Source organism: Staurois parvus, unplaced genomic scaffold (assembly GCF_062004578.1).
Source record: "Staurois parvus isolate SC_StPar_1 unplaced genomic scaffold, SC_StPar_1.0 ptg000827l, whole genome shotgun sequence".
Taxonomy (NCBI): domain Eukaryota; kingdom Metazoa; phylum Chordata; class Amphibia; order Anura; family Ranidae; genus Staurois; species Staurois parvus.
In genome coordinates, this window is record NW_028318623.1 from 7450901 (window position 1) to 7475222 (window position 24322).

Below are 24322 nucleotides of genomic sequence, written 5' to 3' on the forward strand. Positions count from 1 at the left end.
GTACTTTAGTTCCTTGACTCCACTTAATGGCTTAATAAAATAAATGTTTGGTAACTTTCTCATAGCTCTAACTGGGAGAATTTTTCAAAGCTGCATCTGTACATGGTTAACCAATCGGCATATTGGAACACAGTGAACATAGAAGCTGATTGGCTGCCATACACCGTTGCTCCAGTTTTGATAAATTACCCTCATCAAACTCTTTGCACTTTCTGAATGGCACCCAAATACACATTTTATATAATATAATAAAAATATATTTTATATAATATATATATATATATATATATATATATATATATATATATCAAAAACACAAGCCCCTTTATAGCATACCACAGTTTAAGGACTCATGTACACGGGGCGTTTGGAAAACTTCAGAACGATGGAAATTGACTGCTGGAAAATGTAGATTAAAAAAAGCCAGTTTAGCCATATTTGCATGCTGCGTTAAGGTTCATTTTATGGTTGTTTTGCGTTTAAATGCGTTTTTAAAAGATAACCTCAGGAGACCTTCCCAAATGCCCAGAATGCACTGAAAAATTGTAAAAAAAATTAACTATTTCAGACATTTTGAGAGGAATAGAGCGAGCAGAAGCAGAGAGAGCAGTATGTGTTGAGATGACCTGTCTTTTCTGGTTGTATTCACTATGGATCCCATCATGAGTAGAATGTGGCACGTTCTACCATTTTTTTTGTTCACGTGAAACCTGGAACTGACTGCGCTGGTGTACCGGGTCCATTTGAATACATGGAAAACGCTTTGCATACATTTCTGATGATGAAAAAAGGCTCTGGACATGGAACAGTTAAAATGCTTCCAAACGCTTATAAACGTGGTTCAGCGCGTTTACAAGCATTTGGTGTTTGAAACGCCGGTAAAATCTATTCCTGAACGTAAGTTTGGTGCATTAAAAAAAAGACTGTAAACTCAACTGCCCGTAAATGACGATGTGTACATGGACACATAGGAGAACATTAGGGAGAGTTCAGGGGCTGCTGAAAAAAACGCAGAACAGCTCCTGAACGTCAGTTTAGGAGCTGCTGTGTACATGAACCCTAAAGATGTGAAAGGCCTGAGCATTGAATGAACAGTGTAAGGCTCTCTAGGTGCGATGTGTAGACAATATGAATTCACATTAATGGTAGAGGTGATTGTAGCTGTATTAGTGCATTTGCGACAAACAATTCAGTACTGTCCGTGATACTTTTTTTTTTTTTTTTGCACTAACACACATTTTTGAAGACAAGCTTTCGGGGAGTGTCCCCTTCTTCAAGGTCCAAACAGTACTCAAGAGCAGTGGTGGACTGACAACTCATGGGGCCCCCGGGCAATAGGGGATCGTGGGGCCCGTGTCCTTGCCCAAACTCAAAAAAGCCTATGAAAAAGGTACCAGGGGCATCTCATGGGGCCCCCTACTGACCCGGGGCCCTCGGGCAGTGCCCGAGTTTCCAAATGGTCTGTCCGCCCCTGCTCAAGAGAACTGCTTGGACCTTGAAGAAGAGGACACTCCCCGAAAGCTTGTCCTCAAAATTGTATGATACTGCAAATAAAAAAAGTATCACGGACAGTACTCAATTGTTTCTGACATTAATGGTAGAATCTAATATATTGTAAATGCTTGCGTATGCTACCAGCTTCTTGAGCTCCAAGGCCCCGTTCACACTGTGTACCAGAAACTAGTGTTTCTGCAAATGCGTTAAAACGTGCGATGCGTGTCCTTGGAGCGGAGGGAGGACCGTTCAGATGAATGTTGCTGCTCCAAAAGTGTGCTAAAGAGGCAAAACGCCGGGGCGAAGTGTCGGGAATGATTTGGAGTCTCATTAGAAAGAAGCTGCTTTTGTATAAGCGATGAAACCTCTTAAACATGATAGAGCAAATCCATTTTAATGTGACTTGAGGGATCTTTCATGAGGTCTGTTTCCAATCTGCTCAGCAGGGAACTCGTGAAGTGATGCAGAGCAGGCATGAGCTCAGAAGTGTTTGAACCTGTTTGAGCTGTGCTGATAGTAAACTATTGGAGTGGATAAACAATCATGTAGCGGGGGCATTTTCCACTCCACAGCCGTGCATATACATGCCCCTTGCATACGTGTAGCTGCAGGTTGGGGGGGGGTGATCCTGTTTGAGCCATCCTGATGGTAAACTATTGGAGTGGACAGCCAATCATGTGGCAGGGGCATTTTCCACTCCACAGCCATACTTGTATGTATACATGCCCCGTGCATATGTGTAGCTGCAGGTTGGGGGGGGGGGATGCCTCTGCTGCCTATGATTGGCTTTTCACTTTAACAGCTTTCTGGTGGGATAGCTCAGGTGGGTTCGGAGTCTTGATGGCTCATCCCTAATTTGGAGCAGAATGGGACAGGTGACACTTCGTCTCATCTGTGCTTGTCCAATGTATTTTCACTTTTTGACAGCTGACCTTTTCAGATCCAATGTCCAGTCTATGGGCAGCTGGATGAAAATGGACTTGCATCCGTTTAAATCAGGCTTCCCCAGAAACATAAGGTTTTGGTCCTGTAAAATGGAAAAGGATACAGTCTTTTTTTTTTTTTTTTTTTTTTTTTTTTTTTTTTTTGGAGGGGGAACATAAATACTCAGAGGCAAGCAGATGTAAGTCTATAGATTTACACTGAGCTACCGATCAGATCCACCAGAAAAATGGACAGGTGATTGAAAAAAACCTGTAAGAATAGAATCTGCTACCAGGCAATCCTTGTGTGCGTCTGGTTGTGAACACTGGTGAACTGTATCCTAAACGTTCATCCTGAGCTTTGGCTTCACTTTTTGAAGAGGGACTTTTTAGAACTGAATAACTTTCTGTCCTGAAGAAAGGACGTAGAGAAATGTGGCCTGCAATGGTTGGCATCCCATTCAGAAAAAATGCTAGTTACATGGCTCCTGGATTTCTTTTGGCCTTGGTGTGTTTGGTGCTGATGCTGACCCTAGTATTGTAAAACTCGTATAAAGTCAATGATTCTTCACACCAAATGTAACAAGCTTGTGTGAGATGTGAGTATAAACGCAATAAATGTGATTTGTTCAATCCACAATTGTATGCAAAAAAAGTGAAAGTCCACTCAAAATAGGTCAAACTGGATCATAAAGACTGTCACCAGGTCTCCCAAGGGTGAGTGCTCCCCTTACAAATAAGCCCTCATTACAGGGGCCAATAAAGCCTTAACAGTACATGACAAGCCCATGGTCTCTGTCAGCTACAGGTGGGTATGCTCATGGACACACTTTTTTTTTTTTTTCTGAGGCTGAGTTTTGACACTTGTGTATATAGTTTTGATCAACAGAGAAGCGAATGTGTCCACGAGTCCAAGCCAGCGAACTGATAAAACATTGCTGGACATGCTGACTTGGAATGCTTTAAAATAGTGTTTTTTTTTTTTTTTTTTTTTTGTGCAAATAAAGCAATGCATGTCTTTAAATTTAGATTTATTATTTGTTATAGATGTATTCTGATTGTAATAATTATTATTATTGATGTGGCATCCTGACAAAGAAACTTGGACTAGGATTTTCTAGGCACCAAAAACACATCTAACAATTGACATTTTTTTTATTGAAACATACCGCTTCGGCCGATTTTAATTATTTATGTCGAGTAACTGTCCCAATCTTTACTATCAGACAAAACTATCTCACATGTTACAAGAGAACAGTCACATGTTGACATGATTATACATATTAATACCAACATGTTTTATCACCTTCAAAACCTCATTTGGGGAAGAGCAGGTTGATCTGAAATAAGAATGCATATAACCGTTTCCTTTGATATAGCTATAAAATAATCACAAACCATTTTCTTTGAAATGCATTATGTCAGATTAGCCTCCACTTCCTTTGATGATTTTGAAGTTAAAACTTGTCAAACGTATAATTATGTCCAAATTTGACTATTTTGCAACATATGTATATTGGGTAGTTTTGATTTGACAGTAAAGATTGGGCCAATTACGGCCACAAAGAATTATCAGTCAAAACTGTCTCTATGGACTTTTTTAGCCATTTTTCAATAAAATAGTTCTTTCCCTAGTCATCTTCTAGGACCGCTCACTTGAGAGATAGGGCTCCTCCCAGGAAACACCCGCTCCACCTTTTTTTTTCCCTTTTATAGGCGTCCTCTCTCCCATTGGCCCCCAGTTTTAGTGTTTCCTCCGGCCAGGAAGGAGCTACGCCCGTTTTTTTATTTTTAGTCTGGGCTCTCTGGCGGAGTACAGAGGGTCCCTGGCTGAGGCCCCCCCCCTTCCTCCAAGCGAGGCAGGGTCCTTGTGAGGGGGGGACCTTTCAGCCAGATTCATCCTGGAGTGCTCTTTGTAGGGTGGGGGCGTCGGCCCCAGATGGTCCCAGCGGGGCTCTCCAGGGGGGTAGAGCCCGCTCCGCCGACCGAGGCATTGGTGCCTTTCCCTGCGGGGAATTCAGGTAAGTCTTACCTGCTCCTGGATCCCGGCAGCATGGCCAGGAGGCGTGGCTGCGGAAGGTCTGGACGCTGCGATTGCGTCACTTCTGGGCGTCGGGTGACGTCACTTCTGGCGCAGGAGCATGGAACGGCCGCCGCCATCTTGGAAATGGGCGGCGGACCGTGGAAGGAACCCGTGCCACGGCCGCTTCTCCACCGGCGGCCGTGAGAGGGAGGTCGGCGAGGGGGGATCGCAGGGGGGGGCGGAGCCCACCAGCCCCTGAAAAACCACCGCACCGAGGCAGAGTCTGCGGCAGCATGGAGGCAGATCTGTCAGGAGCGGGGGAGGCCTGCAGTAAGGTAAGGGCCTTTGTTTGGCCACTCTTCTTTATTTCCCCCCCCGGGATAATTGGGTACCCCCCTCTCCCCCCCCAGGCCCACGGCTGGAACTTTCACAGTGGCACGGGGGGGAGGCGTTACTTTCACAAACGCATGAACGCGTGTATCTCCTTGTCCCCAGATGGGCCCACAGGAGGAGGATAGAGGGGAGAAAGAAGCTCCTTGTGAGCAGAAAAAGAAGTGTGCCACTTTCAGGAAGAAACTGTCGAGCTCCTGGAGGAAGCAGCTCTGCCAGGGGTGTATAGACAAGCTCATCAAGAAGGAGTCTGGATCTCTTTTTAAAGACTTCCTACAGAATATGACGCAAGAGATGTCCAAGACATTTCAAAGCTTCAGGGAACAGGGGCCGGCCCAGGATGAGCCCCAACCGGGCACTTCAGGCAGCACCCAAAGGGGGAAAAAGAGGAAGCTGGACAAGGTAGCGACTGTAAGGGACTGGGAAGAGGCCGAACAGTCGGACACCTCAGATTCGGAGGAGGGTGAGATTGAGGCTCAGGGCCCAAAGGCAGACAGGTTCCTTTTTCAGGTGGAAGACACGGAGGACCTGTTAAAGGTGATCTACGAGACCCTGGATCTGGAGGAGGAACAGCAGGACCTCTCTCTCCACGACCACCTGTACACAGGGCTACAGGCAAAAAGCAGCCGTACATTCCCAGTGCACCCTTCCCTATGGTCCACGATCAGGAGAGAATGGGAAGAGCCGGAGAAGAAGGCTTTCCTTCCCAAGAACCTCAAGAGACGTTTCCCCTTTAAGGAAAAAGATGCCTCGGTTTGGGAGACTTGCCCGAAGCCAGACGCCCCTCTCTCGAGGATCTCAAAGGAAACGGACCTGTCCTTTGAAGACGGTGGGTCCCTAAAGGACCCGATGGATCGGAAAGCGGATGCGTTCCTGAAGAGGGCATGGGAAGCGTCCGCAGTAAATTTCAAACCTGCAGTGGCGACGACCTGCGTGTCCAGAACCCTGGATGTGTGGTTGGGGCAGCTCCGTTCGCATCTGGAACAAAGCACCCCGAGGGAAGAGATTCTGAAATCGCTGCCGGTGCTGGAGAAAGCGGTAGCCTTCATCGCGGACGCATCAGCAGAGACCATCAGACTCTCTGCTAGATCTACAGCGCTCATAAACACGGCGAGGAGGGCTATCTGGCTGAAATCTTGGCAGGGGGACCTGGCCTCCAAGTCTAAACTCTGTGGCGTGCCGTTTGAAGGAAAACTCCTTTTTGGCCCGGAGCTGAATTCAGTCCTGGAAAGGTCGGCCGACAGGAAAAAGACCTTCCCGGTCCCCAGCAGGCAGGTTGGACGGAAGGGGTTTCGCCCATCCAGGCGATACACATCGAGGGAAGCTAGGTTCCAAACCCAGCGCCCAGGCTGGGGCGCGAGAAGAGGCAGGAACGAGCCGAGAGGCAGGGGAGGGTTCCTCTTCAACCCAAGCCAGAATAGACCCAAAACCCAGCCGAAGTGACTGGAGAGGCCAGGTGGGAGCGAGGCTGGGGCGCTTCCACGCACAATGGCTAAGGATAACCCAGAACACCTACATTCTGGAGGCCATTCACAGGGGGTACAGAATAGAGTTCACAAGGGCCCCCCCTCAGAGATTCTTTGCAACACCCCTGCCAAAGGACAGGGCCATGGCAGATGCATTGGTGGACCTCCTACAGAATATGCTCAGTCAGAATGTAATCTGCCAGTTGAGCGAAGAGGAAAGGGGAAGTGGATTCTTCTCCCATTTCTTTCTAAGGGAAAAAACCATCAGGTACTTACAGGATGATATTGAATCTGCGGAAGGTGAACGAGTTTGTGAGGCCCAGCAAGTTCCGTATGGAATCCATATACACGGTGAAGGAACTCCTATCACCTGGGGTGTTTATGGCCTCGATAGATCTGCAAGACGCATACCTGCATAAGAGAAGAATCCAGGAGATTCCTGAGGTTTGCGCTGGAAGGCGAAAAGGGTCCTGTGCTATTTCAGTTCAACACACTCCCCTTCGGCCTGTCGTCGGCCCCGAGGATATTTACCAAGATTCTAGCGGAGCCTTTAAGAGTCTTGAGACTAGAAGGGATAAACATCATCCCCTATTTGGACGACCTGCTTTTATTTGCGGACACAGAAGGAGGCCTGAGATCCCACATCGAACGTACGATCTCTCTTCTGGAAAGTTTGGGGTGGCTTATCAACAAAGAGAAGTCACAGCTAACCCCCTCCAGGAGGATTACGTACTTGGGGTACGTCCTGGACTCCGCACATGCCCGCTCGTACCTGACATCAGAAAAAGCCCTCAACCTGCGGCAGGACACAAAGGCCCTCCGGAGGATGTCGACCTGCATGGTCAGGACCGCGATGAGGATAATCGGGAGGATGACAGCGGCAATACCAGGGGTGCAATGGGCGCAACTTCACTCCAGGGTTCTGCAAAATCACACCCTTTCCCACTGGGACGGCAGCCGAGCGGGTCTGAGTTCCAGGATCCGCATCACGCACGAAGTGAGGGAATCGCTAAGGTGGTGGGGAAGCATCCTCACCTTGAAACAAGGAAGAAGTTGGAGGCTGGCCAGCCCAGTGCGGATCACCACGGATGCAAGCATGACTGGTTGGGGCGCCCATATGGAAGACGGCCTGGCCCAGGGCACGTGGGGTGCAGTAGACTCCAGCAAGTCGTCAAATTACAGGGAGCTGTTGGCAGTTTTCAAGGCACTTACGACCTTTCAGGAAAAGATAAGGGGGAGAGGTGTCCAGATTCTCTCTGACAATACCACAGCAGTGGCATATTTGAACAGGCAGGGAGGCACAAGGTCCCCAAGGCTGATGGAGTTGGCCGGATCCCTCCTGAGCTGGGCGGAGGAAAACCTAGAGTTCATCACGGCAGTACATCTGAAAGGGGACCTGAACCAGTTGGCGGATCAGCTGAGCCGAAGAGAGGTCACCCAGACAGAATGGTGCCTCAGCCAGTCAGCGTTCGATCAGATATGCGCCAGGTGGGGCTCCCCCTCTATGGATCTCTTTGCCAACGGCCAGAACACAAAGCGGGAGAGGTACTTCTGCCTGCAGAAGGACCCCAAAAGCGCGGGGATAGATGCGCTAGCCCAGCAGTGGGAAGGAGACCTCCTTTATGCCTTCCCTCCATTCAGACTACTGCCGAAGGTGGTACAGAAGATCCAGTTGTCTCAAGCCAAAGTTATTCTGATCACGCCATTCTGGCCCAAGAGATCTTGGTTCTCCCGGTTGAAGGAGCTAAGTTTAGCAGACCCATGGATGATACCACCCACACGCGATTTACTCACCCTAGGGAGAGTGTTGCATCCTCATCCAGAAAGGCTGTCCTTAGCGGCGTGGCTTCTGAGCGGGACAGGCTAGCAGAAAAGGGGCTGTCGGCAAGAGTGGTCGCCCCCCTCTTGGATGGCCGGAAGAGGTCGACGAACGCCTTGTACGACAAGGTCTGGAAGAAGTTTTCCGCCTGGAAGGTCATAAACGAGGCACCGGGCGCCCCCATTTTGCATACAGTTCTTGAATTCCTTCAAGCCGGGGCGGATAAGAATCTGGCCGCCAATACCCTCAAAGTACAGGTAGCGGCTCTGTCGAACTTTCTGGAGCTGAGGTTGGCGGCAGACCCATTAGTAATCAGATTCCTGAAGGCTATCTCCAGGCGCCGTGCCCCGTCCATGCCAAAATACCCCACATGGGACCTGGGCACAGTCCTGAAGAGCTTTCAGCAAGGGCCTTTCGAACCGCTGGATGAGTGTTCGCTCAGATCTTTGACTCTTAAAACCATCCTCCTCAGAGCACTAGTTTCTGCCCGCAGAGTCAGCGAGTTGCATGCCCTTTCAGTGATTGAGCCGTACTGCACCATCTTATTGGATAGAATCATCCTCCGCATGGACGCAGCCTTTCTACCTAAGGTCGCGTCACACTTCCATAGATCTCAGGAAATAGTAATGCCTTCCCTGGAGGCCGATCCGGGCAGCACGGAGGACTATAGCAGGTTAGACGTTAGAAGATGTTTGATTACATACATCGAACGCACAAAGACATGGAGACACTCGCCCCGGCTTTTCGTCCTATTCCAGGGGCCAAGGAAGGGGGACGGTGCCTCCAAGGGCACCATCGCCAGATGGATCAGGGAGGCAGTTTTGGAAGGTTACAAGACGGCAGGCCTGTCACCACGGCCCGGCCTAAAAGCCCACTCCACGAGGGCCACCGCGGCCTCCTGGGCGGAAAAAGGGGGGGCCTCCCCCGGACAGATCTGCAGAGCCTGGGAGGAGCCCTATCTCTCAAGTGAGCTGTCCTAGAAGATTCCTGGAAATACAGTTAACAGGTAAATAACTGCGTTTTTTTATAGTTTTGATTTTTATCTTAAAAAAAAAAAAAATCCTATTTTTTTTTTTTTTTTTAATTCTTTATTAGCTGTAAATCTAAGAAACTATAGAAGTTCCCCTTAAGGTTTTCTCCTTCTAAAAATATCAATTGTCTGGCTGTCTTGCTGATAATCTGTAACACTAAAGCTGACCATAGATGAATAAAGTCTCATCAGGTTAAGTAGGGACCGTGCAAGATTTGATCCATCTTTGGATGGCCTGGTTGTACTGAAGTTGATCCATCAAACTACTTAAGTACAACCAGCCTGTCAGATTTCTCTCATGAGAGCACTGCTGGTAGCTGTAGCCACCCGCAGTGATCATTTTGTGTTCTATCTGCAGGGAAAGCTCCTAACACTCCCTGATGACAGAAGACCATACTGCTGTGGGAGGGATTCTCCCATCAACATTGACTGTGTTGATGTGGGAATCAAGCGATTTTTCTTTCCTTTCATCCATGTTGGAGGAAAAGAAAATTGTATAATCTATGGCTTGTGTAACTAAACCAGGACAAGTATGCATAGACACTTATAACTTAGACCTTAATAAATCTGCCTATTCAGGGGTACGTGCCATGGAACACACTGAAGCCAGAGGTTGTGAATAACAGCCAGGCAGCAGCATTTTATTTTGGCAATGATAACTTCTACATCATGACCTGTTTAGATTGTGTTATTTAACCCAAAATTAAGATTTCATTATACTTTGGATAAGTAGGCATTATGCTATTGTAATTTTTTTTTTTCTGTGTCTAGACGGTAGCCATGGTCTCTCCAAGCAGCATGGTAAGCTTTGATCTCTCGAAGAAACATGGGAAGCCATAAATACGCCAATCAAAATGGAAACCCTTTTCTGCTCCTGCAGCATTAGTTGATGGTAGGTACCTAATCTAAAACACTGAGAATGATAGTCTATTACTTGTAAAAGGTATCGCCAGAGTTATGAGCCTTTATTATAACTCATGGCATGGGTTAGCCACACACTTTTGTGGACCCAAAAATGAATTTACTTGAATGCATTCCTAAGCTGAGTTATGAATGATAGTCTATAGCTTGCTAAATATCAACAGATTGCGTTATGAGCTTTTATCATAATTCATGACTTGGGTTAGCCACAATGTTTTGTGGACCCAAAATTTAAATTTACTAAATGTATTGCCAAATATAGTCTATAGCTTTCTGAATATCACCAGAGTTATGAGCTTTTATCATAACTCATTACTTGAGTGACCAAGCCCCAGTGGGCAGGGCAAAACACATCAGAGGGCGTGGCCAGAAAGAGGCCACTCCTCAACATTGGACTACTGGAGTCGGTGGAGCAGCATCCATCCCTTTTACTTGTATTAACTGACACTGGAATCGCTCGGACTCGTGCTCCCCTCTTCTCACTTGCCGGTGGGACGATCCCTTTCCTTCCATCCATAGCTTGGAGTGGTGCCATAAGGTATGGAAGAACGGCTAAGCAAGGATTTCACTCTGATCCCTCTTGGGAAAGTCTACGGAGAGTGCCCCCACTCTCTGGAAGTAAAGGGTCAACTGTTGTAAGATATTCTTAACTTTCTGTTGTGAGCTATGGTTGAGCATCTGGACCAATTGCAAAGCTGCTATGTAGCAGCGGGCTTGGAGACTGAGTCAATCTCAGACTTTGCTGGATTGGGGAAGGCGTGCCCCCTTCTCTGAGAAGGCCGGGGCTGGATATGATTCAGTCTCCTTTCCCACTGCCTCAGTGCAGCCTCACAGTTGGTCTAAACACTCAATTATGGCTTATGATGGAAATGGGAGGATTGTCCTAGAACTGTTCATCCTTTCTTCCTGGGAATACAGAGAGTTGATTTTGGAATGGTTCTGAGTTTTTCTTGATTAGAGTATGAGGGCACCATACTAGAGTCGACAAACACTTCGGCCAAGCCAAAATCAACAATCTCTATTCCTGGGTCAGACTTTTGGTACAACGTCAGAATCCTTATCCCCTTGGGGAAAAGGTCAGACATGTGCCACTCCCATTTCAAAAAAATAAGTTCACACTTCCCTCAACAATTCCATTACTCCTAAAATCCCAATGTAGCACTGTCTGTCTACAATGCTAGTTATTCAATTTTGCAGCTTATTTTATGTTCCAATCCAGCAGCCAACCCCTCCACAGCCAACCCCTCCACACGCCACCCCACACCCCCCCTTGTTGGTCCCAGGTCTTTTTTGGTCCCAACAGAGAAGCATTCAGATGCAATGCACATAGCCATCCCTTGATGCTCAATTGCTGGAGCAGCATTTAGATAGGACCTCCCAAGCCCACCATAGCATTGTTTGTCTACAATGCCAGTAATTCCCCTTCACTGCTCATTTATGCCCACCTTGGAGTAGTGTAGAATGCATTGCAAATGATTTCCCGTTGGTTGCAGGCTCTTTGTGGTCCCAACAGAGCAGCATTCAGACGCAATGCACATAGCCAACCCTTGCTGCTCAATTGCTGGAGCAGCATTTAGATAGGACCTCCCAAGCCCACTGTAGCATTGTTTGTTTATTAGTATACAATGCTGGTAATTCCCCATTGACTGCTCATTTATGCCCACCTTTGAGCAGTATAGAATGCGATTGCAAATGATTTCCCATTGATTGCAGGCTCTTTGTGGTCCCAACAGAGCAGCGTTCATATGCATCGCACATAGCCATTGTCTCCATGACTGGAGAAATGATCTGAAATGCTGATGATATGTTGTGAATTGAAGTCCACTTTAGCATTGTTTGTATACAATGCCAGTAATTCCCCTCCACTGCTCATTTATTCCCACCCTGGAGCAGTGTAGAATGCATTGCAAATGATTTCCCTTTGCGCATATGCTCTTTGTGTTCCCAACAGAGCATTGTTCATAAGCAATGCTAATAGTGATTCACTCATTGTCTTGAGTGGGGTTTTCCATAAAATACAAATGATGAAATGTTGCGCAATGAAGCCCACCATAGCATTGTTTGTCTACAATGCCAGTAATTCCCCTTCACTGCTCATTTACGCCCACCTTGGAGCAGTGTAGAATGCATTGCAAATGATTTCCCGTTGGTTGCAGGCTCTTTGTGGTCCCAACAGAGCAGCATTCAGACGCAATGCACATAGCCAACCCTTGCTGCTCAATTGCTGGAGCAGCATTTAGATAGGACCTCCCAAGCCCACTGTAGCATTGTTTATTTGTATACAATGCTGGTAATTCCCCATTGGCTGCTCATTTATGCCCACCTTGGAGCAGTATAGAATGCGATTGCAAATGATTTCCCATTGATTGCAGGCTCTTTGTGGTCCCAACAGAGCAGCGTTCATATGCATCGCACATAGCCATTGTCTCCTTGACTGGAGCGATGATCTGAAATGCCAGTAATGTGTTGTGAATTGAAGTCTACTTTAGCATTGTTTGTATACAATGCCAGTAATTCCCCTCCACTGCTCATTTATTCCCACCCTGGAGCAGTGTAGAATGCATTGCAAATGATTTCCCTTTGCGCATATGCTCTTTGTGTTCCCAACAGAGCATTGTTCATAAGTAATGCCCATAGTGATTCACTCATTGACTTGAGTGGGGTTTTCCATAAAATGAAAATGATGAAATGTTGCGCAATGAAGCCCACTGTAGCATTGTTTGTCTACAATGCCAGTAATTCCCCTTCACTGCTCATTTACGCCCACCTTGGAGCAGTGTAGAATGCATTGCAAATGATTTCCCGTTGGTTGCATGCTCTTTGTGGTCCCAACAGAGCAGCATTCAGACGCAATGCACATAGCCATCCCTTGCTGCTCAATTGCTGGAGCAGCATTTAGATAGGACCTCCCAAGCCCACTGTAGCATTTATTAGTATACAATGCTGGTAATTCCCCATTGGCTGCTCATTTATGCCCACCTTGGAGCAGTGTAAAATGCAATTGCAAAGGATTTCCCATTAATTGCAGGCTTCTTGTGGTCCCAACAGAGCAGCATTCACGTGCCATGCTCATAATTTGAATTTAGTTGAGTCTTCTAAAGTAGTTTTGTATAAACTTAAAGTATTTTACAGTTCTAAAATATCAGATTTATCTATTTAAAGTTTAGTTGATATAAATTATTTTAATATTTGATAAATTATAGGGGCTTAATGCCCCTTGTCATCCTCTTGTGTTTTTTTTTTAGTGGAACCTCTATCTTCTTTCAGATAAGTGGATGAGCAGCATGGCTGGGTTCTGGCAAGACACTGAGATTTGTTTTAAAACGTGGGAAATAGGCAAGTATCTAAATGAAACCTTTTTATTATTGAGATTTCCAGGGATAATGGGATATAATTGATTGGTTAATTACCTTTTAATATGTATTTTGTCATTGCTGCCTATAAGCTTAAGAAGATGGGCTCTGTTGGTTTAAAGTGTTTGTAAAGGCTCAAGGGATTTTACTTTCATGCATGCATGAAGGTAAAAAAACCTCTGTGTAGCATCCCCCCCCAATAAACTGGAGTCTATGCTATTCCTTGACTCCCTCTACTCATTGGCTGAGACAGCAGCGGGAGCCATTGGTTCCCACTGCAGTCAATCACAGCCAGTGAGTAAATGAGAAGAAAGAGAGAGAGGGTGGGGCAGAGTCTGTCTCCATGTGTGAATGGACACATGGAACAATGTCTGGGGAGTGCGCATGCTTGGGTGCCCCATAGCAAGCTTCTTTGCCGTGGGGGCACGCGACAGGTGGGAGGGGCTGAGAGCAACAGCAGGAGACCCAAGAAGGGGAGGATCTGGGCTGCTCTGTGCAAAATCACTGCGCACACAGTTAAGTATGACATGTTTTGTTATTTTAAGAAACAATTCTGCCTTTAGGATCACTTTAAAGCATGCAATGCAGTTCCTGTGTTTTTCTTCAATTCAGAATTGTTTTTAAATAAATAAACCTCTTTAAAGCTTTAATTCCTATAATGGACACTCTGGCTTGAGTGTGCATTGTCTAGAACAGTCTGTCAACCAGAATGCCTTGGGCTTTTTGTTTCACAAGCCATAGGTTTTCATTTTGTAGTATTACAGCCTTGGACACCTTGAGGGCCAACTGCTTGCATTCGAACAACTAATGATGTAATTGGCTGAGAAGGAGGACATAGCGCTGCATCCTCGTTTCTCTCTCTCCTTCAGCTCTAGGGTCATGTTTGCTGAGTGATGGAGAGAAACACTGGAATACTAGTTAGTACCAGTGTGCAAAGGTATATTGCTTTTGTAAGAATAAATCGCCTCCACTGTTGGGTGTCCTATGTGTATGGATGTTGCTGCATTATGAAAAACCTATTAGTTTCATTCTTTACATTTTAAATACGTTGCCTCAAGATGTACAGGATTTTAAAGGGTGTCTTGATTCAAGGGTTAAACACTGGTCTAGAAGCATTAAGCCAATATTCCCACCGTACACTTTGCTTTGTTTTCATGTTGCATCAAATAAATTCTGGTCTGCCTAATGTCAGGAATACACGGTAAGAAAAACAACCGATCGGTCATCTGACAACCAATTGGCGGTCGTTCATTGGTCTAAATCGTGGCCCACAATCGAAAAAAAAATCCCTCAAGCAATATTTAGTGTTGACGTCTTCTGTACAAGTGGAAGTGATGGAGTGTGCGTGTGACCTTGTAGCCACGCCCTGCCGGCCAGAACGAGCATTATCCTTTGTGACCGGCATTAGAACGTATTAATAGATACTTTGCAGGCTCCAAAGTGGAAGCCTCTTCGTATGCCCGTTGCTTCTTCATGAACGTCCGGGTCATCTTCTGTTTCCACTCATGCTTGATAGCATTTGATAAATTTTTTTTTCAGATGACAGTTCTACCACCGCATAGAACATCGGTCATTCGCATGTGAAACGACAACATTTTTCAGTTGTTCAACCAGATTTTTTCGTTCACAATATCGTTATCGGTTATAATATCCTGCTCGTCAAAGAAAAGCAAATCTGTCAATCATTTGATCAACAATTTTTTTGTCTGATTTTCTTACCTTGCATTCCTGCCATTAGGGCTTTGTACAGCTTCGGAGTGTTTGACTTTTATAGGAAAGTCTGTTCATGGAATTAGCATTCGGTCTGACAGTTGAATGGTTGGTTGCTTCCATCAGTCTTTCAATGTTTCTATTGCTTCCCTGACATTCTCTACATGAAATACATTTTTTTTTTTTTCTTTGGAACTTGGAAATGTGATACTCTCCAGGTTTCACCTGAGTATCTAAAACAATTTCTACTTTTTTTTTTTTTTTTTTTCCTTTTTTTTTTAAAATAGATATTTCTAAGAAAAAGGTGTCGTGGTTGACTGGGCAGTCTCAAGCCCTGTACACATGGCCCAAATATCAGCTGGTATTGGCCAATTTAATAGAAACCGTCCTACATTTGGCCCGTGTGTACACCCGCCTGTCAGAGTTTGATCCTGTTTGAGCTATCCTGATGGTAAACTATTGGAGTGGACAGCCAATCATGTGGCGGGGGCATTTTCCACTCCACAGCCATACTTGTACGTATACATGCCCCTTGCATACGTGTAGCTGCAGGGTGGGGGGGATGCCTCTGCTGCCTATTATTGGCTTTCCACTTTAACAGCTTTCTGGTGGGATAGCTCAGGTGGGTTCGGCCTCTTGATAGCTCATCCCTAATTCGGAGCAGAATGGGACAGGTGACACTTTGTCTCATCTGTCCTTGTCCAATGTATTTTCACTTTTTGACAGCTGACCTTTTCAGACCCCATGTTTGGTCTATGGGTAGCTGGATGAAAATGGACTTGAATCAATGTAAATCAGGCTTCCCCAGAAGCATAAGGTTTTGGTCCTGAAAAATGGAAAAGGTTGTAGTGTGTGGTGTGTTTTTTTTTTTTTTTTTTTTTTTTTTTTTGTGCATAAATACTCAGAGGCAAGCAGATGTAAGTCTATAGATTTACACTGAGCTACCAATCAGGTCCACGAGAAAAATGGACAGGTGATTGAAAAAACCTGTAAGAAAATCTTCTACCAGGCAATCCTTGTGTGCATCTGGTTGTGAACACTGGTGAACTGTATCATAAACGTTCATCCTGAGCTTTGGCCTCTTTTTTTTGAAGCGGGACTTCTCAGGACTGAATAACTTTGTCTTGAAGAAAGCACATAGAGAAATGTGGCCTGCAATGGTTGGCACCCCATTCAGAAAAATGCTAGTTACATGGCTCCTGGATTTCTTTTGGCCTTGGTGTGTTTGGTGCTGATGCTGACCCTAGTATTTTAAAACTCATATAAAGTCAATGATTCTTCACATCACATGTAACAAGCTTGTGTGAGATGTGAATATAAACGCAATAAATGTTATTTGTTAAATCCACAATTGTATGCAAAAAAAGGTGAAAGTCCACTCAAAATAGGTCAAACTGGATCATAAATACTGTCACCAGGTCTCCCAAGGGTGTGCGCTCCTCTTACAAATAAGCCCTCATTACAGGAGCCAATAAAGCCTTAACAGTACATGACAAGCCCATGGTCTCTGTCAGCTACAGGTGGGTATGCTCATGGACACACTTTTTTCTGAAGCTTAGTTTTGACACTGTGTATACCGTTTTGATCAACAACAAAGAATGCAAATGTGTCCACGAGTGTGTGTATATGTATGTTTATGTGTAATATGTGTATATATATTGTAATAATAATTATTACAAAGAATTAAACTTGGACTCGATTTTTTTTAGGCATCAAAAACAATTGACAATTTTTTATTGAAACATACCGCTTTGGCCGATTAATTCTTTATGTCCAGTAACTGGCCCAATCTTTACTGTCAGACAAAACCACCTCACATGTTACAAGAAAACAGTTGACATGATTATACATATGAATACCAACATGTTTTTTCACCTTCAAAATCTCTTTCGGGGAAGAGCAGGTTGATCTGAAATAAGAATACATACTGTATAACCGTATCCTTTGATATATCTATAAAATAATCACAAACAATTTTCTTTGAAATGAATTATGTCAGATTAACCTCCACTTCCTTTGAAGTCAAAACTTGACAAACGTATAATTATGTCCAAATTTGACTTTTTTGCAACATATGTATGTCAGGTAGTTTTTTGATTTGACAGTAAAGATTGGGCCAAGTACGCCCACAAAGAATTATCAGTCAAAAAAACAACTGGAATTTTTTTTTTTAATTCTTTATTGGCGGTAAATATAAAACTATAGAAGCTTACCTTAAGTTTTCTCCTTCTAAAAATATCAATTGTCTGGCTGTCTTGCTGATAATCTGTAACACTAAAGCTGACCATAGATGAATCAAGTCTCATCCGGTTCATTAGGGACCAGGGCGGACTGACCATTTTGGAAACTCGGGCACTGCCCGAGGGGCAGGGGTCAGTAGGGGGCCCCATGAGATGCTCCTGGTACCTTTTTCATAGGCTTTTTTGAGTTTGGGCAAGGACACAGGGCCCCCATGATCCCCTATTGTCCGGGGGCCTCATGAGTTGTCATTCTGCCCTTGTTAGGAACCGTGTGAGATTCGATCCATCTTTGGATGGTCTAGTTGTACTGAAGTCGATCCATCAAACTACTTTAGTACCTGCAATGATCATTTGTGTTCTATCGGCAGGGAAAGCTCCCAACACTCCCCGATGGCAGAAGACCACACTGCTGTGGGAGGGATTTTCCCATCAACATTGACTGAGTTGATGTGGGAATCAAGTGATTTTCTTTCCTTTCATCCGTGGTGGAGGAAAAGAAAATTGTATAATCTGTGGCTTGTTTAAGAGTAACTAAACCAGTTCAAGTACTGTATGCATAGAGACTTATAACTTAGACCTCTACATCATGACATGTTTACATTGTGTGCGATTTAACCAAAAATGAAGATTTCATTATACTTGGGATAAGTAGGCATTATGCTATTGTAAATTCTTTTCTGTGTCTAGACAGAAGCCATGATCTCTCCAAACAACATGGTAAGCTATGATCTCTCCAAGCAACATGGGAAGCCATGAATACGCCAATCAAGAAGGAAACCCTTTTCTGCTCCTGCAGCATTAGTTGATGCTAGGTACCTAATTATAAAACTCTCCAGAATGATAGTCTTATTACTTGCAAAAAGGTACCGCCAGAGTTATGAGCTTTTATTATAACTCATGGCATGGGTTAGCCACACACTTTTGTGGACCCAAAAATGAATTTACTTGAATGCGTTCCTAAGCTAAGTTATGAATGATAGTCTATAGCTTGCTAAATATCAACAGATTGAGTTAGAGCTTTTATCATAACTCATGACTTGGGTTAGCCACAATGTTTTGTGGACCCAAAACTTAAATTTACTAAATGTATTGCCAAATATAGTCTATAGCTTTCTGAATATCACCAGAGTTATGAAATGTTATCATAACTCTTTAACTCCTGGGATTGGAGAGTCTTTCTGGTTCCGTCTGACGTCTCTAGCTGAGAAGGAGCTCCTGGGTTGTAGGTTGAGTCTTTTGTGAACTTTGGTGGATCAGGGCAATGCAATACTGCTTCATCAGGTGCTCAGTTCATCTCTTCAGCCCACAACTTGTGCTTACCCTGCAGGTTACCGGTTTCAAGGAGTTCTTTTTCAGCAGAATACAGGGATGAAAGGCAAAGCAAGGATTTCACTCTGATCCCTGTTGGGAAAGTCTACAGAGAGTGCCCCCACTCTCTGGAAGTAAAGGGTCTACTGTTGTAAGACATTCTTAACTTTCCGTTGTGAGCTATGGTTGGGCATCTGGACCAATTGCAAAGCTGCTATGTAGCAGCGGGCTTGGAGACTGAGTCAATCTCAGACCTTGCTGGATTGGGGAAGGAGTGCCCCCTTCTCTGAGAAGGCCGGGGCTGGATATGATTCAGTCTCCTTTCCCACTGCCTCAGTGCAGCCTCACAGTTGGTCTAAACACTCAATTATGGCTTATGATGGAAATGGGAGGATTGTCCTAGAACTGTTCATCCTTTCTTCCTGGGAATACAGAGAGTTGATTTTGGAATGGTTCTGAGTTTTTCTTGATTAGAGTATGAGGGCACCATACTAGAGTCAACAAATGCTTTGGCCAAGCCAAAATCAGCAATCTCTATTCCTGGGTCAGACATTCGGTATTACATCAGAATCCTTATCCCCTTGGGGAAAAGGTCAGACATGTGCCACTCCCACTTCAAAAAAATAAATTCACACTTCCCTCAACAATTTCATTACTCCTAAAATCCCAATGTAGCACTGTCTGTCTCCAATGCTAGTTATTCAATTTTGCTGCTTATTTTATGTTCAAATCCAGCAGCCACCCCCCCCCCCCCCCAACAGAGCAGCAGCATTCAGATGCAATGCACACAGCCATCCCTTGCTGCTCATTTGCTGGAGCAGAATTTAGATAAGACCCCCCAAGCCCACTTTAGCATTTTTTGTATGCAATGCTGGTAATTCCCCATTGGCTGCTCATTTATGACTACCTTGGAGCAGTGTAGAATGCATTGCAAATGATTTCCCATTGGTTGCAGGCTCTTTGTGGTTCCAACAGAGCATCATTCAGACACAATGCACATAGCCATCCCTTGCTGCTCATTTGTTGGAGCAGCATTTAGATAGGACCTCCCAAGCCCACTGTAGCATTTTTTGTTTATTGGTATACAATGCTGGTAATTCCCCATTGGCTGCTCATTTATGCCCACCTTGGAGCAGTGTAAAATGCAATTGCAAATGATTTCCCATTAATTGCAGGCTCTTTGTGGTCCCAACAGAGCAGCATTCACGTGCCATGCTCATAATTTGAATGGTTGAGTCTTCTAAAGTAGTGTTGTATAAGCTTGGAAAGTATTTTACGGTTATAAAATATCAGATTTGTCTATTAAAGTTTAGTTGATCTAATTTGTTTTAAAATTTGATAAATTATAGGGGCTTAATGCCCCTTGTCATCCTCTTGTGTTTTTTTTTTTTTAGAGGAACCTCTATCTTCTTTCAGATAAGTGGATGAGCAGCATGGATGGGTTCTGGCAAGACACTGCAATTTGATTTAAAACTTGGGAAATAGGCAAGTATCTAAATGAAACCTTTTTATTATTGAGATTTCCAGGGATAATGGGATATAATTAATTACCTTTTTAATATGTATTTTGGCATTTCTGCCTATAAGCCTAAGAAGATGGGCTCTTTTGGTTTTTAAAGTGTAAAGGTTCAAGAGTTTTTTTATCTTCATGCATCAAGGTAAAAAGGTTTTCTGTGCAGGATTCCCCCCAATCCACTGATGCTAACTGGAGTCTATGCTATCCTGGGACTCCCTCTCCTCATTGGCTGAGACAGCAACGGGAGCTTCGGCTTCTACTGCAGTCAGTCACAGCCAGTGTGCAAATGAGAAGAGAGAGAGTGTGGGGCAGAGTCCATCTCCATGTGTTAATGGACACATGGAGCAATGGCTGGGGAGTGCACATGCTCGGGTGCCTCCATAGAAAGCTCCTTTGCCGTGGGGGCACGCGACAGGAGGGAGGGACTTAGCGCCGGCAGGGGACCCAAGAAGAGAAGGATCTTGGCTGCTCTGTGCAAAATCAGTACCTGTGGTGTTTTTTTTTTTTCCCCTTCAAATCAGAATTGTTTTTAAATAAATAAACCTCTTTAAAGCTTTCTTAAGTCCAATAATGGACACTCTGGCTGGAGTGTGCATTGTCTAGAACAGTCTTTTTTAACCAGAATGCCTTGGCCTTTTTGTTTCACAAGCCATAGGTTTTTATTTTGTAGCATTACAGCCTTGGACACCTTGAGGGCCAGCTGCTTGCATTCGAACAACCAATGATGTAATTGGCTGAGAAGGCAGTCCCCCTGTCAGAACACAATAGCTCAGCAGAAGAGCAGCTCTCTAGTACAGATAAACAAGAGTTCCAATAAATATCAGTAATCCAGCTAAAGGTGAATCTTGTTATCCCAGTAGTAAACAAATATTCTGGTGATGTGCGGGGCATAGTAAAAATGCACACTCACCAGATGCGCATTTAAAGTGCGCAGTATGTTCATATGTAGTAATCAGCCAGAGGTCCCCGCTACGGTAGGATAGAATACAGCCTGGGATGGTTAACCCTCCTCTGGAGCCTGAGGTGGTAAGAGGTCAGCCAGAGGTCCCCTTTAAGGTAAGCTGGAATATGGCCTGATGTGGATCTCCCTCCTCTGGATACTGGGATGGTCACCTGGGTTCCTAAGAGATCATCTGCCTGCGCCTCCTCCTCCTCCTGCTGCTGTCCGAACCTTGCAGAAGTGGAGATCACAGAAACCTGGGGACCTCTGGCAGACTTCTTACCACCCCAGGCTCCAGAGGAGGGTAATCCATCCCAGGCTGTGTTCCATCCTACCGTAGAGGGGACCTCTGGCTGATTACTACATATTAATATACTGCGCACTTAAAATGCGCATCTGGTGAGTGTGCATTTTTATTATACCCCGCACGTCACCGGCATATTTGTTTACTACTGGGATAAGAAGATTCACCTTTATCCGGATTATTGATATTTATTGGAACTCTCATTTATCTTTATTACATTTGTTTGGACGTTCTTAATTATTTATTTGATTATCCACCATGACATCATATTTCTCCGGATAATTAGCACTTTATTTGGGCATCATTTAGCATCAGTACTGTATATCTAGCACTTTATATATCCTTGAGATTATACAGTCATTTATGCATATCCATTTTAGCGCTGCACATATATATATTTATGTCATTTAGAAGGTATACGGTTTCCTTTTTAGTGCACTAGCTGCTATTAAGTGCTCGCTGAGTCCCACTTTTACTGAGCTCATTAGTACAGCAAGCTTCTCTTCAGTGTTTGGTTTTTTTTTTTTTTTGTTCAGCAGCTGGGTTGAATGACAGACTGGTGTGTGCCTAGCATCACATGCAGTAACTCCAAAGTCCTCCTCTAAACATCACAAAAGCAGGGAGAACATGTAAACATTTAAGTATAAAGCACATAAAAAGGTTTTTCAATTTTTAAAAATGTATTTTAAGTTATGCTATGTTGATGGGAACATGTAACGAATAAGAAGTAGGTGTTGTCTCAAGTTGGCTGCAAAAGTTGAAATTCAGTTTATGTACTATGCTTGCAAATGTGTCATCTCTAATCCTATACCTCTCCTCTTTTTTTAGCTGCTCGACTGAACTAGCAGTGTTGAAATGTGAGCAAGGTCAAGGTGAACTGCAATCATCCCAAAGACATTATCTTCATCAATTTGCCCGATTTCCTTCACAATTTTGTTGTGTGATGAGCATCAAGCCAAACCACTTTGTGATCACTTCATGACTGTCCTCTACCATTGTCTCGAATATGAAATACAAATTATTGTACAATAAAATGTTGACATTTTTTTTAACCTAAGTAATGTCTTGCCATCTTTTTTTAATGTTTTTAAACTAGAGGTAGTGGTCAGTTTGCTTGCATTTGGATTAAATGGTCTCTGAATTCAAGTAGAATAATATAAATGGAGCCTATAGATGACTTAGGCTTGTCTGTATGGACTGATGGGCCTACTATTTGACTTGGATTCAGAGGGCCTTCCATGCTACTTATTACACTTATGCCTAAGGGGTATCCATCCTGGTTAGCAAATCCCTGCCCTGTGTGCTTGAGACCATTCATACTGACCCACAAGGGAAATATGTTTTGATGGTTTTAACGCTATGGGGTCAAAAATATGTGGTTGCTTCGATATATATATATATATATAAATATATATATATATCCCTCCGCCCTTCTCCACAATACTATGTACACTTCTGGAGAGGATTACCCTGCACTGTCCTGCTAAATTGCTGCTAATGGAGGACTTTAATGCCATCTTGGCTCCCGACCTGGACAAACCTACCCCCCAAAATATTTTTCCGCTGATCTGGTTAATTGGGCACGGGCGGCAGGGTTGGAAGAAGTTTGGAGATGGAAACATCCTACCACTTTATCTTATTTCTGTTTTCTCCATGTCCTATAAAACTTCCTCTCGTATTGACCTGGATTTTGCTAACCCCGCATTGTTGGCGGATGTTCTAACTGCTTCCTACCTACCTAGCAGATTGTCCGATAATTGTCTGTTGGCCCTGACGCTCTGCTCTTCCTCTTCTTGTAACGCCTTTCTCTGGCTATTGGGACCCTATTGGATCTCCCACCCAACTGTTGCAAATGCTATTCCACCATTGCAAAGTGAGTTTTGGGACAATAATGCTGGGTAATCCTCTCCAGATGTTACATGGGATGCCTTTAAGTCATATACAAGAGGACAATACATTTCCCCTATTGCTGCGGTCAACAAAGCACACACCACTACCACCCACACCTTATAGTAGTCAGTGCAGGAATGTACTACCAAATATGCAGCAGATCCCTCTGAACCTAACTTTGACCTCCTCTCCATGGCCAAAAGAGAATTGCACCTTCACTTAGTTGAAATTACCAGATTGGATCTTCTCAATAGCAAACAACAATTTTTCAAAAGAGGTGACCATAATGGGTGGCTACTAGCAATGCTGGCTCAACACGATCAGCAACTCACCTTAATTTCCCAGCTTCAGACCTCCTCTGGGGAAATGGTTTCCTCACGGTCAGATATAAAAAACTTCTGGCAATTTTACAATACCCTGTACACCTCCAAATTACCCCCCAGATTTCTGGCTCATGACCTGTCAGCTTTACTGGATCAGTTAGCACTGGGATTGCTCTCAGATGCAGAGGGTGAGGCCCATTACTCCAGAGGGCCTGCCGCTATTCACTCATTTCCTTATGGGGAAGCTCCTGGCCCTGATGGCCTCCCCATCGAATTCTACAAGACTCATAGTGATATACTCACCCTGTTTTTAGCCTCCCTATACACACTAAGTTTATCTTTGGGTAAGCTGCCTTCCTCTATGAATCATGACCATTTGGTGCTAATTTATAAACCCCCTAAAGATCCCCCCTCCTATAATCCTATCGCTTTGGTCAACACCGATTTTTAAAATCATAACCAAGCTTCTTACTCTGAGGCTGCATCTGATACTACCTACCATTATTGACATGGACCAAACGGGCTCATGGCACATAGAGCCACAGACATAAATATACGCAGACTGTACACAAATATTCATGCTACGCATGCCAATGTGGGTTCTAAGGGTGGTGACCTCCCTAGATCTTGAGAAGGCCTTTGATACCATGGAATGGCCATTTCTCTGGGTGG